A 16,615-nucleotide genomic window follows, 5' to 3' on the forward strand; every position below is an offset into this window, starting at 1 on the left:
CGTCTGCATTATGGATTAACCCATCTGGGCCTGGGAGATTGGCTCTGAAAGGGGCACAAAAGGGGGGGCGTGACCACAATCACACACTGAATTATCCCGTCTCAGAACTATTGTCCACCAACAAACGGGGCCCCGGGATGGGTGACCCCCTTGGGTGTTCTCCTTCCCCACTGCTTGCCTCCTCATAGAATGAACCAGAGGTAAACTGCTGCCTGGTTAAAAGGCAAGGTCTGCTCTGGACGAGGAGAGCTAGCACACCGTTCCAGCGAGGCAGGGAGTTTGGGGAGTGGAGCCAGGCTGAAGTAAGATCCTCTCCTGTCCTCACCCCTTCTTTCCCTCCTCCCATCCAACTTCGGTTTTGGCTTTGATTTCAGCTCTTTGAGACAAGGCCTTATGTAGCTCAAGCTGGTCTCAAACTCATTATGTAGCCAAGGATGACCTTGAACTCCTGATCTCCCTGTCTCCTCCTTCCAAGTGCTGGGCTTAGGGGCCTGTACCACTGTGTGATCCCAAGGTTCTTTTAACATACTTAAAAAAAAATTTTTTTTAACTTCTGCCCTTTAACTTAGCAAGGAACAACACAAGGAACTTTTAATCCTGAATTCGGGGAAGAATCCCACTAGAGAGGGCTCCTTTGGGCAGATGGGGTGTGAGCAGGGCCGGTGGTGAATAGGAAGGACCAGAGTCAGGAGCCTCCCATCTCACCGTGTATCACCTCTTCTGGGCTAATTGATTCCAGACATGAATAAGGGGCTCTCACACGGGTCTTGAAGGGCCCTGGCCCTGCTCTGGCATTTTGGATGCTCTCCCGGTGGGAGTGTCCAAACCCCTCCCCCACCCCCCTTTTCCAGGAGTAAGCTTACCCTGCCTGGCCAGGGAGAGATGTTAGGACTAGTGAGAGAAGACAGCAGGCGGGGGTGGGGGGTGGGGAGGTGCTCTCTCCTCTAGTTAATCCCCTCATTACCATCTCATAATCAGAATCACGCTTTCAATGTAAATGGGGATGTTAAATATTGGTTTCCCTAGATTCAAGCTCCTTTAGAGACAATTATTGATGCTTTCCCTTTTGTGGGTGCTGCTGGCCCTCACTGTGGGGGGTGGCAGGGCATAGCATTAGTGAGGATGGGTTTGTTTTTTTTTTCAGGGTTGGCTTAGTGGCAAAGGTGTTAGTGTGTGACAAGAGAGGGCAGATAGACAGGTCTGCTCTCAGTGAACCTGAGCAGCCTGTGTCCTTGATCAGGCAGAGGATACCTGTCCAGAAGTCAGCCAATCCCTGCCCATGTGGTCTTCATTCACCCTTTGTTGGGGGCTGACTGGCCTCAAGTCACATTTATTCTGTGTGTGTGTGTGTGTGTGTGTGTGTGTGTGTGTGCGCCTGTGGGAGATCCACAGAAGCCATAAGAGGTCATTGGATCCCCTGGAACCTGTCAGATAAGGTTATGAGCTGCCCAATGTGGATGCTAGAAATCAAATTCCAGTCCTCTGCAAGAACAACAGACACTCTTAACTACTGAACCATCCCATGCAGATTCACATGGGAATATATAAATACATTGGGACAAGGTCTTACAGAGCCCAGGCTGGCCTTGGACTCACCGAGTAGCTGCTTATGATCTTAAGCTCCTGATTTTCTTGCCTCTGTCTCCCTTGTGCTGAGACTGGAAGCTTCCACTGCCATGGCTGGCTGAGAAACCACTATTCTAAATATTGTGGGAACTTTTTTTTTTTTTTTAAGATTTATTTATTTATTATGCATACAGTGTTCTGCCTGCATGTATACCTGCAGGCCCAAAGAGGGAACCAGATCTCATTACAGATGGTTTTCACCCACCATGTGGTTGCTGGGAATTGAACTCAGGACCTTTGGAAGAACAGCCAGTGCTCTTAACCTCTGAGCCATCTCTCCAGCCTGGGCACTTTTTTTTTTTTTTGAACCCAGAGTAAACAAAGGAGTGCTCCCTCCCCAACTCACTCTGCCCATGCTCTCTTCTTTCAAAACCTGGTCAACTGCAGTCATTTATGGGAGGCAGGGACAATTTGATGTGTCTCTGGTTTGTCTAGAGGTGGTGTCAAGAGGTGACAGAGATTGGCCAAGCCTGCTCAGCCCTACTTCACAGGTTAAGGGCCAAAGACACAAGGACACAGAAGCTTGGAACAGCCCTCACTGGAGTCTCTTTCTGTTTCAAGGCTCTACCTTTAGCAATCTCCTTGAAAACAGCACTATAGCTTGATGCTAAGCATGCAGACTCTAGTGTCCATAGCTCCAGTGCTTAAGTGCCGGGACACTGGATCACAGCAGACAGGTAGCTAAGTTGAGTGACCACAGGCTATGTATGTCGTGGTTCCTTGTTTCAGTGCCCTAGTGATTAGGGCCTCATCTGTGGAATCAAGGTATTAGTGTTAAAGCCCTACAGTAGTTGAGAAGAGTAGGTGAGGATTATACCAAGAGCTTACTGTCCATTCTGGATAACAGCCAGCCATGTTTAGTAGGCGAGAGAAAGACGCCGCTTTACAGGTACAGAAGCCTCTCACAGGACTAAACCTGCCTGAAGTCGCTGGGTTGAGGACAGCAGAGCTGCTTCTCAGTTCTGGCTGGGAGTGAAATCTGCAGGTGGTCTGAGATGCAGGTTCAAAGCTTCCCTCGTGGAGAAAAAGAAAGCGGGCTCCCCTGAAGTCCTTTGCGGCTAATTTAGGCGCAAGGTCAGATTCTCTCTGTTCAGCGTCCGCAGAGGAAAGACAAAACGACTTCTACGTTGTGGCTGGCTGCGGTAAGGCCACCCACCTCCCCTGAGTCCAAAGCTGAGACTAGAGCCAGGGGCACCATGTGGCTGGCGCTACTGCCGCCCGCCACTAAGAAGAGGGCGGGAGATGCCTTCGGAGGGCCCCCTCCAGGGCCGCAGAGAGGCCGTCCGCTGCTCAGCTCCACCGTTTAGCTTTCTCCTCATTAACTCCCCGGCCTCATTAATCAGCCCCGATGAAATGCGCCCCCGGGAACACTGCCCGCCCGGCTCCGCCGTTTGGCGCTTTAATTATCCTCCCAGCGGGAGGAAGGAGGGGTTGGCGGGCGCGGAGCTGCATCCGCACAGAGACCCGCAGATCCACTCACTGGTTGAAGGATGGCTGAGCCCAGGTAGGGATAGGAGTGGCCCCGCCCAGAGGCAAACTCTTCTGGGCTGGTTCCCGGAGGCCGCATCAGCCATAAGCAATCTAGCTTCTCCTGGGCTTCTGTCCATGAGCCACTGTGGAGTCTTGTCTCCTCTAGGGAAGGACCGGATCTTCACAAGCTCCACCAACCCATTTCTCTCATCTGACTTCATTTACTCGCCAAATCTTCATGGACCTGCCTGATGTGTGCTCCTGGGACAGGGTCCAGGTATTGGACATACAGACATAGCCCTGGTTAGGAAGAACACATAAACAGGGTTTCTTAAGTTCAAGTCTTGAAGTGGGTCTTAACCTATAAATAGGAGTTATCTGGCAGATTGGATGTGTAAGAAGCAAAGGTCTCATACAAAGGGCAAAAGCACACAGAGATCAGTGTGTATGGAGTCTGAACATGAACCATTCTAGCTGGGAGACAGATCGCGTCAAGGGGACAGCATAAAGTAGAAGGCAGCCAGGCCTTTTGGGCAGTACTAAGAAGTTTGATTTAGATGACCTATAAAGGCAGCGATGAGATAATGGTGGGTTGTAAAACCATCAGACTCAAGTTTTGGAAAAGCACTGTGCAAAGGAGGAGGATGAATGGCGGGAGCCTGGAATGACGGGAGCCTGGAATGATGGCAGGGAGGCTAATTAGCAAGCCAGGTGACTGGAGGCTTGGGAGGGAAAAGGGAGGCACTTGCAATGCCCCCAAGTTTCTTCTGCAAAGCTTGCTCTGAGAATTGAGAAGATCTCTTGAGGTGTTCCTAGGCCTCTGGCTCAGCTCAAAGAGAAGGTAAGGCACAGACCCCTTGACTTCCCCCAGTCTCTGCTTTCTCCTGCTGGTAGGCAGGTAGCCAGGACACTTCCTATCCGGTCCAGGGTAGGTAAATGACTGCACCAGTTTTATCATTTGTAAGAGGAGAACATTGGAATGTGTCTAGCTCACAAACACACACCTGCAACGACAGAAGGAAGAGACAGAGAGGAGCAAGGCAAGATTAAGTGCTTACTGGAGGGAAGATGCGCCTCAGGGAGAGCGTACTCCAATCTTCAGGGAAAGGGATCTAGAAGAACAGACAGCAGGGCTCAGTGTTTTCAATACAAGAATCTTGTTTTAAGGTATCAGTCAATACATAAGTTTAAAACATATCATCTATATTTAAGTCTGAATTATAATATGTTTTTATTTTGATTTATTTTTTGCCGTGCTGGGGACAAAACCCAGAGCCGACCAAGTACCAGGCAAATAAATGATCTACCACTGAGCTACACCCAGGCCCACCATTACTGTAGGTTTTGGTTTGATTTGGCTTGGATTTAAAACCATCAGTTACCTTTAGAGGATGCCAACGAATCAACTTGATTATTTGAAAAATAATAAGTAAGCAGGGCATGGTGGTACATGTCTTTAATCCTAGTACTTGGGAGGCAGAGACAGGTGGATCTCTGAATTCAAAATCAACCTGATTTAAAGATTGAGTTCCAGACAGCTAGGGTGACACAGAGAAACCCTGTTTTTAAAAACAAAACAAACAAAAGAGAGAGAGAGACAGAGAGAGAAGAAAAAACCCCAAACATTTATCTGCCTTTCTTATTTAAAATTAACCTCAGGATAAACAAATAGCTGAAGACAGGTTCATCTTAAAGAAGTACCTTATCTCAGAATGAGATTTCATAGAAATAGAATGGAATGAATTAGCTGTCTCCCATGAATAATGCACCTAGGTGATCGTTGTCACTGGATGCTCACATAACAAAATAGACCAGCAGACATTACTCCTGACAGGCGAAGAAACATTGCCTATGAGGAATTCTGGGGGAAAATCAAGTGTTAATTGATCACGCCTCTATAGCTAACAGCCAATTTACAGGGAATAATAGGGGCAGAAAAACATGCTAAATGACACCACAGGGATACATTCAACAAAATCCAGACTGGAAACCCCACAGAACAAACGACCTGGTTTCCTCAACAAATGAATTGTAAGGAGAAAAAAATAATTAAGAGGTGGGAATGACAGCAGATTAAAAGAGACAACACACCACACAGATTCACTTGAGTCCCAATTTGAACAATGAAGGGAATAAGACAGTTGGGAACAGTGTTGGAGTAGAGGCACTATTTCACTGGAGGCTGAGACACTGAGACTTTCTGTTTCGATGACTTCCTCTTCGTTTATGAGCTGGGGTCTTTTCTAAAGGCAATCTGTCATCAGCTGTAGCTTTGATGATAGAATTGTTATTTTAGATATGGTAATCCTACTGCTCTTTCTCTTGATTAAAAGGTTTTATTGCAATCTAAGTATTTGCCTGTGTGTGTGTGTGGGGGGGGGTTTGAGCATATGTCACAATTCATATGTAGAGGCTAGGGAACAACTTGTGAGAGTTGGTTCTGGGGGTCTGGGGGATCAGAGTCAAGCCATCTTTATCCACAGAGCCACCTCATTGGCCCATTAATACTATTTAAAAGATTCCTTATCTTCTTTTAGGACTACAATGAAATATTTACAAAGGAAATTGTAAGATTTTTGATATTTACTTCAAAACCATGAGTAGACGCCGGGAAAATAGATTGATATTGGGGTGCAAGAGTGCTGAAGTTGGGCACTTGGAGGTCTTACTTGTGTGTATTTGTATTAGCCATAAAAGTAGTTTGGCTAATAGAGTGTGTACAGAATACATTTATGGCCAAAGCGTGTCTGTGCTGTGGATTTGGCCCATGGACGGTGATAGATTGTGATTCTCATCCAATCCACCAGTGAGCTCAAGTCCTAGGCCACCAGACCTCTCATGAACCCTTTTCTGGTCCGTTTTTTCGTTCCTTTTCTGGAGAGGAGAGTTAGATGAAGCCACGTGAGTTCCTGGCCTCAGGATACCACAGGATAAGGACCTTGGGAGTCACCACTTAAGAACCCGTCCCTAAGTTCTTTACCCATCTTCCTCCAAGCAATCCGCTCACCCTAGCGTTAAAGGTGGACAGTGCACGTAGCCAGGCGCCTTTCAGATCCCAAAGGCATCTCCTGCCCAGGAGAATAAACAAATGAAGGAATGGCTAGACACCCTACCCCCATCCCCGCCGCCAAGCTGCTAGAAAGCGGGTGTAAAGCTGGGGAGACAGAGCAGCTGGGGAGGAAAAGGGAAGCCCGGGCAAGTCCTCTCATGCGAAGTCGCGTGAGAGACCGAGTTAGAGCCGGGCACCGTGCGATAGATTTCTGTGCAGTCTCTTTCCTCATCCCTCCTTCATCAAAGGAGAACCCCTTCTCCCGGCCCGCGTCTGCGGAGCTGGTTGCTCACTTGGTGGAGAAAGGACCTCTGGAAGAATGAATTGCACCCACGCGGTCCTGCGCGGTGCCCGGGACCGGTTCCTCGGGCTGGCCTCGGGCTTGCACCCCGGTGCGGCTGACCTGTCCCTCCACCCCACGCTCCTGGACCTCGACGTCTCTCCGGCGATCGGGTGGCGGCGCTCCAGGCTCCCACCTTCTCCATCAGCTACTCCCCGGCGGGCCGGGGTAATGAGCCGCCCCGCGCCTGGCCCCACGCCATTGTGTGCGCGCCGGGGCGAGGCCGGGTCTCGGCGGTGCGGTGGAGGGTGACCGCGCGCGCCGCTGCGACCCTCGCTTCACACCTGCTCCCCGCCCCCGGCCGGCGGGCGCGGGCGTGGCCTTCCGCTCCCCGCGGGAGGGGCCTCAGCTGGGGCAGCCCTCGGTAAAGAGGCCGTGGAGAGGACGCCCGCGGCCGAAGGAGGCGCCGTAAATTTGGAGCAGATGCGGCCTGACAGTCAGTCACCCAGCTCTGGGCTGCGGGGGGAGGGCTCTGCTCCGCGCCCACGCCCCTCTGCTACTCAGCAGCTGAGTCCCGCGGACTCCACACCTAGGTGACCCGGGACTTAGGACATATGGAGCCTGTCTCCCACTCCCCCGCATCTGTCCTGAGCTTTTTGTGTCCTGACTGCTGGGAGAAGGAATGGAGGGAGGGGAGATGCCTACATTCACTTAGTTCTTTCTCCAAAAGGGTGATTTCTTCGGATGGGAGTGTGAGAAAGTCTGCCACCCTGGTCCTGGACTGTCACTTTTTGGCAGCAGCTGGAGAGAGCTAGGGAAAGTAGAAGACGCACGCATCGATGTGTAATGCCCATTGTAAGCTGGAAAGGCAAGTGAGGGGCACAGAACGAACAGGATGCGGGGAGCGTGGGCAAGGAGGGCCGAGGAAAAGTACCAAGGAATAATACTTGCTGTAGCATATTCATGTACTGTGATACTGTGTGTTTAAATAGCATAGCATTGTCTCCATCTAACAAAGCAAGGGGGGTTGCCTCTGGGAGTCGGCACACTTTCCAGTATTCCACACTACTAAGGAAGTGAAGTGAGTCTTCCATGGGTCTTGAAGGGATGGGGAGTGTTGGAGCTAAGGACACTGGGGTGGATACAGTCCTAGTTATTTGCTCTGGACACTGTAGGAACCCCTCCATAAAGCAATGTGAAATGAAGTCTGAGTCTATGGCTTCTGCATAAAGTTCTTGGTACCATCACGTTCTCACCTAGGCTACTTTGGGAGTTAGGTTCACAGCAATGGTGGAGTTGACAAAAAACCCTCTGTGATGACCCTGTGTTTTTCTCTTTGGGGCTGTTTTGTTTCATCTACCACTCTAGGTTGGCTGGTGGGCTCCTCTGCTCAGTCCTAGCCGCCTACTCTCCTCGTTCTCCAGGTCTGCGGCTTTCTGCCAGCGGGGTCAAAATTTAGTTTGCATCAAAATCACTTGGAGGTCTGCACACCCACAGTTCCCGATGCTTTTCATCTGGGATGGGGCCAGGCGATTTGCATTTCTAAAAGCGGCCGAGTGACTGCTATGGTAATGCTGTGGTAATAGTAGCTTCCTCACTGTAGGAGCTTAATCTAGCTAAAAGGGAAGAAACTGGCTGCTGAAATAGATGGGATCTGAAGTACTTACTCAGTCCTGGAGAAGCTGGGGTATCCTCACTCTCAGGAAGAATCCACATGCCACATGCTAAGGCCTGGAAGATGTGTGTGTGTGTGTGTGTGTGTGTGTGTGTGTGTATGTGTGTGTGTGTCTGTGTGTGTCTGTGTCTGTGTCTCTGTGTATTTGGAGAGTCAGCACTCGTTTTAATGGACTCATTATTCTCTGTTGTCCATAGCCTTTCAAAACTGGCCATGGTGGTGTACGACTTTAATCCGTTCGCTCAGGAGGCAGAGACGGGAATATCTCTGTAAATTTGAAGGCAGCCTGGTCCCAGTCAGCAGGACTACCTAGAGATACCCTATCTCAAAACACAAACACACAAAAAAATATAACCCCAAACAACAAACAAAAGAACCAGAATCTTTCAAAGGGACAAAAGGAAGCATGAGCTACCTGATTTATTTTGTGAGCTTGGTCATCTAACCATTTTGTCATTGAAGCAGAGGGAATGTGGCCTTCACATTTTTGCTTGTAAACTGACTAACACAGACTATAGTACATAAGAGCAACTCAGTGCATGAATGAACTTCGGACAACCCTGACTCTTAGGTGTCCCACATCTGTTGCTTCTGGCAGTTCTGAAACACTTCGAAGGTGACTTTAGAGATTGAGTTTCAGCTCTCTGCTGAAAAATTCCCCCTAAGGTGTCAGCATTATTATCGTCAGTAAGGATCCTTTGGTTTGTGGCAAGTAACTCGAGAATTAACAAAAGTAAATTAAAGATTAAATTTTAAAAATTATTCAGGGGCTGGAGAGATGGCTCAGCCGTTAAAGGCTAGGCTCACAACCCAAAATATAAAAATTATTCAAAAGACGCATTGGGTGAGAAAGCAAGTAAGTGGCTTTTTATTTCCTGCCACCAGGTGGCAGACCTTGCCTCATGAATGGGACATCCCCAGCGCTAAGAACCCTAGCCAAAACTCAACTTGGAGTCAGGGCAAACAGGGCTGTTTCTTGCACGTAGTTGGCAATTGAGGCATGGAGAGTGGGTAGTTAAATGCTGTTGTATCTGCTGCCAAGGGACCTAAGGCATCCTGTGGTTCCTCATCTGTGAGAGTGGGTGACATACACTTGCTAGATTTTCCTTCTGGAAAGGGACATACTCTCTTGTAAATACCTAAAAAAAAGGAGCTTCTTCACTAAGAACAATGCAAAGAATCTAGTTTCAAACCAGCAGATTCTGGAGCCACATAAATGTGGCATCTCTGCATAACTCAGTGAGCACAGAGCTTGGCTTCTCTTGCTTCCAGTCCTTGTCTGCCAGTCACTAGTCTCTTATTTCTTACATGTTCTGTTGCCTAGCTTCCAATCTCCTCCAGCCGAGAAGCAGAGCTTTCATGTAGTTCTAGAGTTCCCTCGGGAGCCTTCCTACCTTTGGCAGCCCCTCTACAGCTGTGCCCTCTGAGGGAGCCCCTTCTACGACTCTGCTCAGGTGAGGCTGGGACTCCTGTGCTCCAGAAAGGAACTGCAGGACAAATACTAGTGTGAAGCAGAATTGCAGTTTACTAAGAAAAAACTGTAATATGGATTCAGGCACAGGAGGAGGGAGCAGGAGAGTGTGGTGGGTTTAAGACAAGGATAGTTGCACACACCCAAGGCAAGGTGGGTACAGACTTCTCAAGATTAATAGCTCTGTTAAATTTGTTTGTCTGTTTGAGACAGGGTTTCCCTGTATAGCCCTGGCTGTCCTGGAACTCGCTCTGTAGACCAGGCTGGCCTTGAACTCACAGAGATCCGCTGCCTCTGCCTCCCGAGTGCTGGGTTTAAGGCGTGCATCACCACCGCCCGATTATTTCTGGACCTCTTTTGCTGTTGTCACTCTTTATTTTGAGGCAGGGTCTCACTAGTTTCTCAGACTGGCCTTGAACTCACTCTGTAGTGTGTGCTCTGTCTCTCTCTTTCTTTTAAAGCAGCCCATTGCTCTCTGCTCAACAATGGCTCCAGCACAAAGTGTCTCTGCTCTGGGTGGTGTACACACACACACACACACACACACACACACACACGCACACACACACACACACACTCACGGCAGCAGGTCCTTGTGACTCTTGTATGTTTAAAGACATGCTCCCAGGGCCCAGAAGAAACAATATAAGAAGACTGAAACTGCATATATTTGGATTTTTTTCTATGCAGACTGCTGAAAGAGTCTGTCTGAATATATTTATGGAATGCCCGCAGGCTACATAACTTAGCACTTCACCCTTCATTGAAAATCCATTAAAACAATTACCAGGTCATGCTTGGAAAGTTTTTTGTTTGTTTGTTTGTTTGTTTGTTTTCCAAAGGAATTTTCTTGGTAGCTGGGTTGGCAGGAACTAATTTGAGACACAAAATTAACAATCTCATTTGAACTATAGGCAGGTCTTATGTAAACCATGGCACACTGCAGCTAATACATGTGAATTTGTTCCTGTGTCTAGGCATAGGGACTTAAAGGCTGAAGCCCTAATGATTCTAGCATGTACATATAAGGAAAGAAGGATTTCAAGCCAGTGAATCATCATATGCTAATGCTTCAAAGTTAAATGTTTACCTAGAAGGTTAGAGGCTATTAATGACCCCAGTAAATAAAACTGTTCACGTCTATAACAGTCATGCAATGTCATACCTTCATGCCTTCATGCCAGAAAACTAGGCTTGAAAAAAGTCTGCTTTTCTTGACCAATGTAAAAACAGACTTGTTCAAGCCAACAGATGGCCTTTGAATTTGATTTATAAATGTAAGGAGATGCCATAAGTTAATTTTTCCCATTGAAAATCTCAACTCTCTTTTAGCATATGCATATATATTCAGTTGGCTGCATCTTCTTTTGATTACTTATTTAATTATTTTATGTGTTTGTTACTTTCGTATGCATGTCTGGGTGCCACATGCATGCCTGGTGCTGAAGGAGGTCAGAAGAGGGAATTAGATCCCCTGGAACTGGAGTTATAGACAGCTGTGAGCCATCATGAGAGTACTGGGAATTTGAACTCCAGTCTTCTGCAAGAGCAAGTGCTTGTAGCTGCTGAGCCATCTCTCCAGACCCATCCTTTCAAGTTGTTAACAAGACATTTACATCAACTACTTCAGGCCCTGGGTTAGAAATTTCCCCCATTTCTTGCATAGCATCTATGTTAAAGGGTCTTATTAAGAATTTTCAGGCCATCTGTCTTTACACAGATACCACTCCCACAATGAGCAAGTATGTGGTGGAGAGATGGGAGAGAAGGAGAAGTGGAGCTGGAAATGCCATTTTGGTGAGGAACAGCCTGATGAGAGTAGCCTTTGCTGCCTCCTGAGGCTGTAGTGATGACCTGTCACTGCCAATGACCAGTGGTCTGTGTTGATGTCTATGGCCCATGTTACCACCATGTGGACATCTATGGTATGGGCTACCACCTGGGGCCATATTGATGTCTGAGCTCTGCATTGAGCAGGCTCCACCCATCACTGGCCACTGCATGGTGACAACATCAGTGATGTGGATGCAGAGACCTGGTCCTGCCCTTGGACAGGCCAGCATTGGAGAGCTGGTTATGATAGTGTGAATGTGGGAGAGCTGGCCCTGCCCCTTGCCAAGGCAGAGCAGAAGAGCTGGCCCTGGTGTCCTGGGCTGGGGAGAGCTGGTAGACAAACCAACTCAACTACTCTCAAGGCCTAGATCCAGGGCTTTGAGTTGGCCCACCCCAGCATCCACCCCATCTATGAGCTGCTGGAGCACGTGAACGGACTGATCCTACAGAACCAAAGCTGCAGGATCTCCATGACTCAGGACAACAGCAGGATAGTCGAGTCCCAGTGAAGATCCAGTATGGATGCAGTAGCAAAAGCCAGAGGCCCTGAACCAGACCAATGACTCATTGCAATGAACATTTGCAAGTAAAGCTCTTTGGACAAAAGGGTGTACTGCGTGACACACTGTGACATGCCAAAGCTTCCATGGTGAGATTTATATTTTATTATTTTCTTTTGAGGGGACAGTTACCAGGATGAAGGGTGGTTATGGAAGGACTGAGAAATGAGTAGGATACATGATGTGAAACTCTCTCTCTCTCTCTCTCTCTCTCTCTCTCTCTCTCTCTCTCTCACACACACACACACACACACACACAAAAAAAAAAATCAATAAAATTTTTAAAAAAAAGTCTTCAGTTGTAATGGAATCCACCATTTGTATCCCTGTCCCATACTCCTAGTCCAGAAACTTCTCTGTAACTAATCCAAACCCTCTATTGTATTTTCTTAGGGCAGGAAGAGAAAGATCACAGTTGGGCAGAGGACCATCACCACCACCACCCCCCACCCGGGGGGGGGGGCTGTCTGGAAATCTCTGTATAAATAGACTGGCCTCAAACTCACAGAGATCCACCTGCCTCTACCCCCTTAGTGTTGGGATTAAATAAACCATGTACTATGCACTGTGGCGCACACCTTTAATCCCAGCATTTGGGAGGTAGAGGCAGACCAATGTCTGAGAGTTCCAGGATAGCCAGGACTACACAGAGAAACCCTATCTAGAAAAACAAACAGAAAACAAACAAACAAAAACAACAAAAGAGGGACAGCACATATCACAGACTAAGGGAGGTCCAGCCCCTCAATAGCCAGCTCCCAGGATCTGGGAAGAATCTATGACCAGCTGATAATCTAATCTTTGATGATATTAAATGAATCTAAGTACACGAACCTCTCAGTCCATATGCTTTATTCTTTTAGTCAGTTCTCTCTCTCCACAGCTTCTTTTCTGCCCTCATGCTTAGCTCCTCTCTGTCCTCTTCCTGTGCTCTCACAGCCCTAACTAAGCTCTTATGCTTTCAATCTCAACCTTTGTCCTCTGTTCCTTCATCTTCCATCTTTCCTTCCTCTTCTCCTCACCTGACCTCACTCAAATCCACCTACAATCTGCAAAAATTTTCCTTGCTCCTCTCTCCTCTGAATATGCCGTATTCACCCTACCATCTACAGAAAACTCTGCCTTGTTCTCTCCTCTCAGCCCTGTGACTCTGCCTGGACCAGGAATTCTGCCCCAGCCTTCCCTGCCCCCAGTTATGCAAACAAAAAAACAAAAAACAAACAAACAAACAAATACCTTTTGTTCTAAGAAGTTTCTCTAGGGCTTCAAGAGGAGGGGGAGAGCTGAACTTGATTTGCACAAGAAGCAAAGCTATGCACCTAGGAGCCAGGTACTTGGCCTAGGAGCCAGGCTGTCTCTGAAAGGATGTTTTATCTCATTTGAGGGGCTTTTAGGTGCCTAGTGGATGGTATGGCCAGCTATTCTGTTTGTTGCTTGTCCTTGGATGCTTTTATCTGGAGCTGGCCCTATCTTTGGATGTAGCTAAAGGAGATATTTGCAAAAGGCAGATACCTGATTCAAATGCTTAAAAGGGATCAGGGAACAGGGGCCTGAGGGCAGAAAACCTTGTCTATGTGACCTTATCCAAGTACTTTGAGCATATATGCTCATACACACTGTTCTGGAAGAAATTATAAGCACAAGAAATTCATACCAAGAAGCAACTGAATATTAAAAGCTAAATAACACCAAATATTCCCTGACAAATGGCTTCCCTCTAGAAAGATTCCTTGCTCTTTCTAGGTATAGCTTTATTATATACAGCTGAATGTCTATAACATATTCTTGCAGTTTGCAGCAAGCACGGGGCTGGGGAGATGGCTCATCCCTTAGGAGCACAAGTTGCTCTTCCAAAGGATGTAAGTTCAAATCCCAGCACCCAGGTCAAAAGCTCATAAATACCTGCAACTCCAGCTTCAGGGGATCCAATGCCCTTTTCTGACCCTTGCTGACACCAGTAGACAAGATACACACACACACACACACACACACACACACACACACACCCCACATGGATGAAATAAATGTTTTTTTTTAAAAAGGGATAGTATAATAGTTGAACATAGTGGTGTGCACTTGTAATCCTGATCATCAGGAAGCTGAGTGCTATAAGAAAACAGGCTGAGCAAACTAATAAGCAGCACTCTTCCATGGTCTCTGCTTCAGTTCCTGCCCTGATAATGCAGTCCATCCTTCTCTGGATGCTAGAATCAAGCTATATGATGAAATAAACCCTTTCATCTCCAAGTTGCTTTTGATCATGGCATTTTATCACAGCAATAAGAACCCTAAGATAACCTCAATTTATCAAAATTTAACAAAAACACACAAATAAGATGCATTTTCTCCTGTCATCAATAGGGAAACTGTGCAGACTAACTTCAGGGAAACTGTATTTAAAGCAGAATCTGGGATCAGGTAATTCCAAGCTCAGAGCTCAGCTGTAACATTTCCAGTAATATGGTATCATGAGTATTGTAAGTCAAAAACACAGACAAGTATGTTTGTATCTTTCCAGCAATTTACCAAGTAGTCCTAGTTTCCAGGATAGCCAAACAAAGCACACAGGTTCATTTTTTTGCTGGGAGACTTTCCTCGGTACTGTTGCTGGGGCATGAGAGATATGAAACTAGGCAGCCAACTGTTTCTATCATTTCTTGGTTTAGGAAGTTGTTTGCTTGGCACTTCCTATTTACTTTGGTAATATTATATCCTTCTTGTGTCTCTGATGGAGTTGAATACTGGATAGTAATAACTATAGTTTTCCTTGTTACCAAATTCAGAAAGGAAACTCACAAAAAAAAGGTGTAAAGTGTGTAAGGTTGAGAGACACAAAAGGACAGTTTTGGATTGGTAATACAAGTTAGGATAGAAAGTAAATTAGGTACAAAACTTTGGATTCACCAATAATGGAGTATTTTCTCTGAATTTGCCAAATACAAATGGACTGGATATTGTAATGTAATTCTTGCTTGGTAATTGTTTTTGTTATATATAGTTTTAGTATATTAAAGTTAAAACCTTCTTCTTTAATTAAACAAAAAGGGGAAATGTTATGGAATAATCTTTTTGTACACTGTAAAGATGTGTCTTTGCCAAGGTGCCTCCTGATTAGTTTAATAAAAGAGTTGACTGGCCAGTAACTCAGCAGAAGATACAGGTGGGACAGCAAGACAGAGGATGCTGGGAAGAAGAAGGGTGGAATCTCCAAAGATTCTCTCCAAAGAGAGAAGCAAGATGAGTGTGCTGTGTTGAAAGAAGGTACAACCACATGGCAGAGGGTAGATAAGAAATATGGGTTGATTTAAAATGTAAGAGTTAGCTAGTAACCAGCCTGAGCTATCAACTGAGCATTTATAATTAGTAAGTCTCTGAAAGGTTACTTAGGAGTGGCTGCCAAGACACAGAGAAACTCTGTCTATAATTTATTCTAATCATAATTACTAATACTCTTGTCATAAATTCTCCCCCACCTTTCTGTCTCTTTCTGTGCATTATAGCAACTGTAAAGGGTTAAAGACCCTAGTGGAGTTCAAGGAGTGTCAAGTAGAGACTCAAAGAGTCTCTGCAGTTATAATAAATGGGCTGGAGGTGTGTTGTGGAATATTTTGATCACACTCTGACACTCCTGAGACTACTAATAAAGTTTACCTTGAATCAGAGTAGAGCTAGCTACTAGCTGACCAAAATTAGCCGTAGAGGTTTTGGAGGACCCAGGACATATAGAGAGAAAATAGTAGGGAGGGGATGAGAAAGAGGCTTAGTCTTCTGGATCGAGGAAGGAGAGAGTGAGGAGGTCACTGATTGATTCTTTGCCGTTTCTCTGATTAATCAGATTTTTAACTGATTCCTGAATTTTTGTTGATAAAAGAATAATTAGATAAATGCTTCATATGTGTGTATCCCCCACCCAGCTCCCAGAGAAGCTGATCCTGCTGCTGAGTCAGGCCGAAGGTTCAGAGTTAAGCTGTAGAAGTAGGAAAAGTTGAAGAGAGAAAGGACAGGGTTGGATCCAGGGGAACAAAAGGACAAGATAGGTGGCCGGAGATCCAGAGGAATGAACAAACAGACAAGACTGACAGATAGACAGACAGCAATTCCAGTAGGACCAATCAACATCAGGAAACAAGCTGAGCTCAAGCCCCTGGGACACTCAGTGTTCTCTGCCTGTCAGTTCCTTGATCACTTACTATGTTCTCACTTGACAGGTTGACATCATAGAGCTTCTTTTCATGGAGCCCAGGAGGGGAGTTGCTCCCATTCCACAGCCTGGTGTGTGTCTGGTAAGTTCTCAGGCCTGGCTTTCCTAGTGATTTTACTATCTCCATGTGCTCCTTTAGTCCCAATTTACTTTGAAAAATGTATGAAGTGGCACCTTTTTTGCTTTTAAGAATAAGTTATTTATCACTCTGTGCCTGTGGGTGGTGCTGAACAGCTGGTGTTGTTTACTGGTCTGCCAAGGTGCAGAGTCATCTTGTCTCCATGTTTGCACTCAGAATGGAGTAAAAAGCTGTTTATAAAATGGATTCTTTCAGGGCAAGGCACAGCCTGGAAAAACACCATTTTGCATAACATAGAGTAATGCAGGGCAGAACACAGACAGCCTGATCCCAGCATATGGTAGTATGGTCTCTTATAAAGTAAGTAAAAT

The 16,615-nt window shown here is 46.5% G+C and overlaps 1 long non-coding RNA gene across 1 annotated transcript; it reads right to left on the reverse strand.

Annotated features, from left to right (window-relative positions):
• Positions 1–1,890: 1,890 nt before the first annotated feature.
• On the reverse strand, positions 1,891–6,935 carry LOC118587283. The gene is made up of 3 exons (XR_004945445.1): positions 6,439–6,935; positions 4,155–4,208; positions 1,891–3,396 (listed from the first exon to the last, which is right to left on the reverse strand). It is a non-coding gene; the product is annotated as an uncharacterized LOC118587283 (long non-coding RNA).
• Between the last annotated feature and the right edge of the window lie 9,680 nt (positions 6,936–16,615).

The sequence above is a fragment of the Onychomys torridus genome, chromosome 7, assembly GCF_903995425.1.
Source record: "Onychomys torridus chromosome 7, mOncTor1.1, whole genome shotgun sequence".
In the NCBI taxonomy this organism is placed as follows: Eukaryota; Metazoa; Chordata; class Mammalia; order Rodentia; family Cricetidae; genus Onychomys; species Onychomys torridus.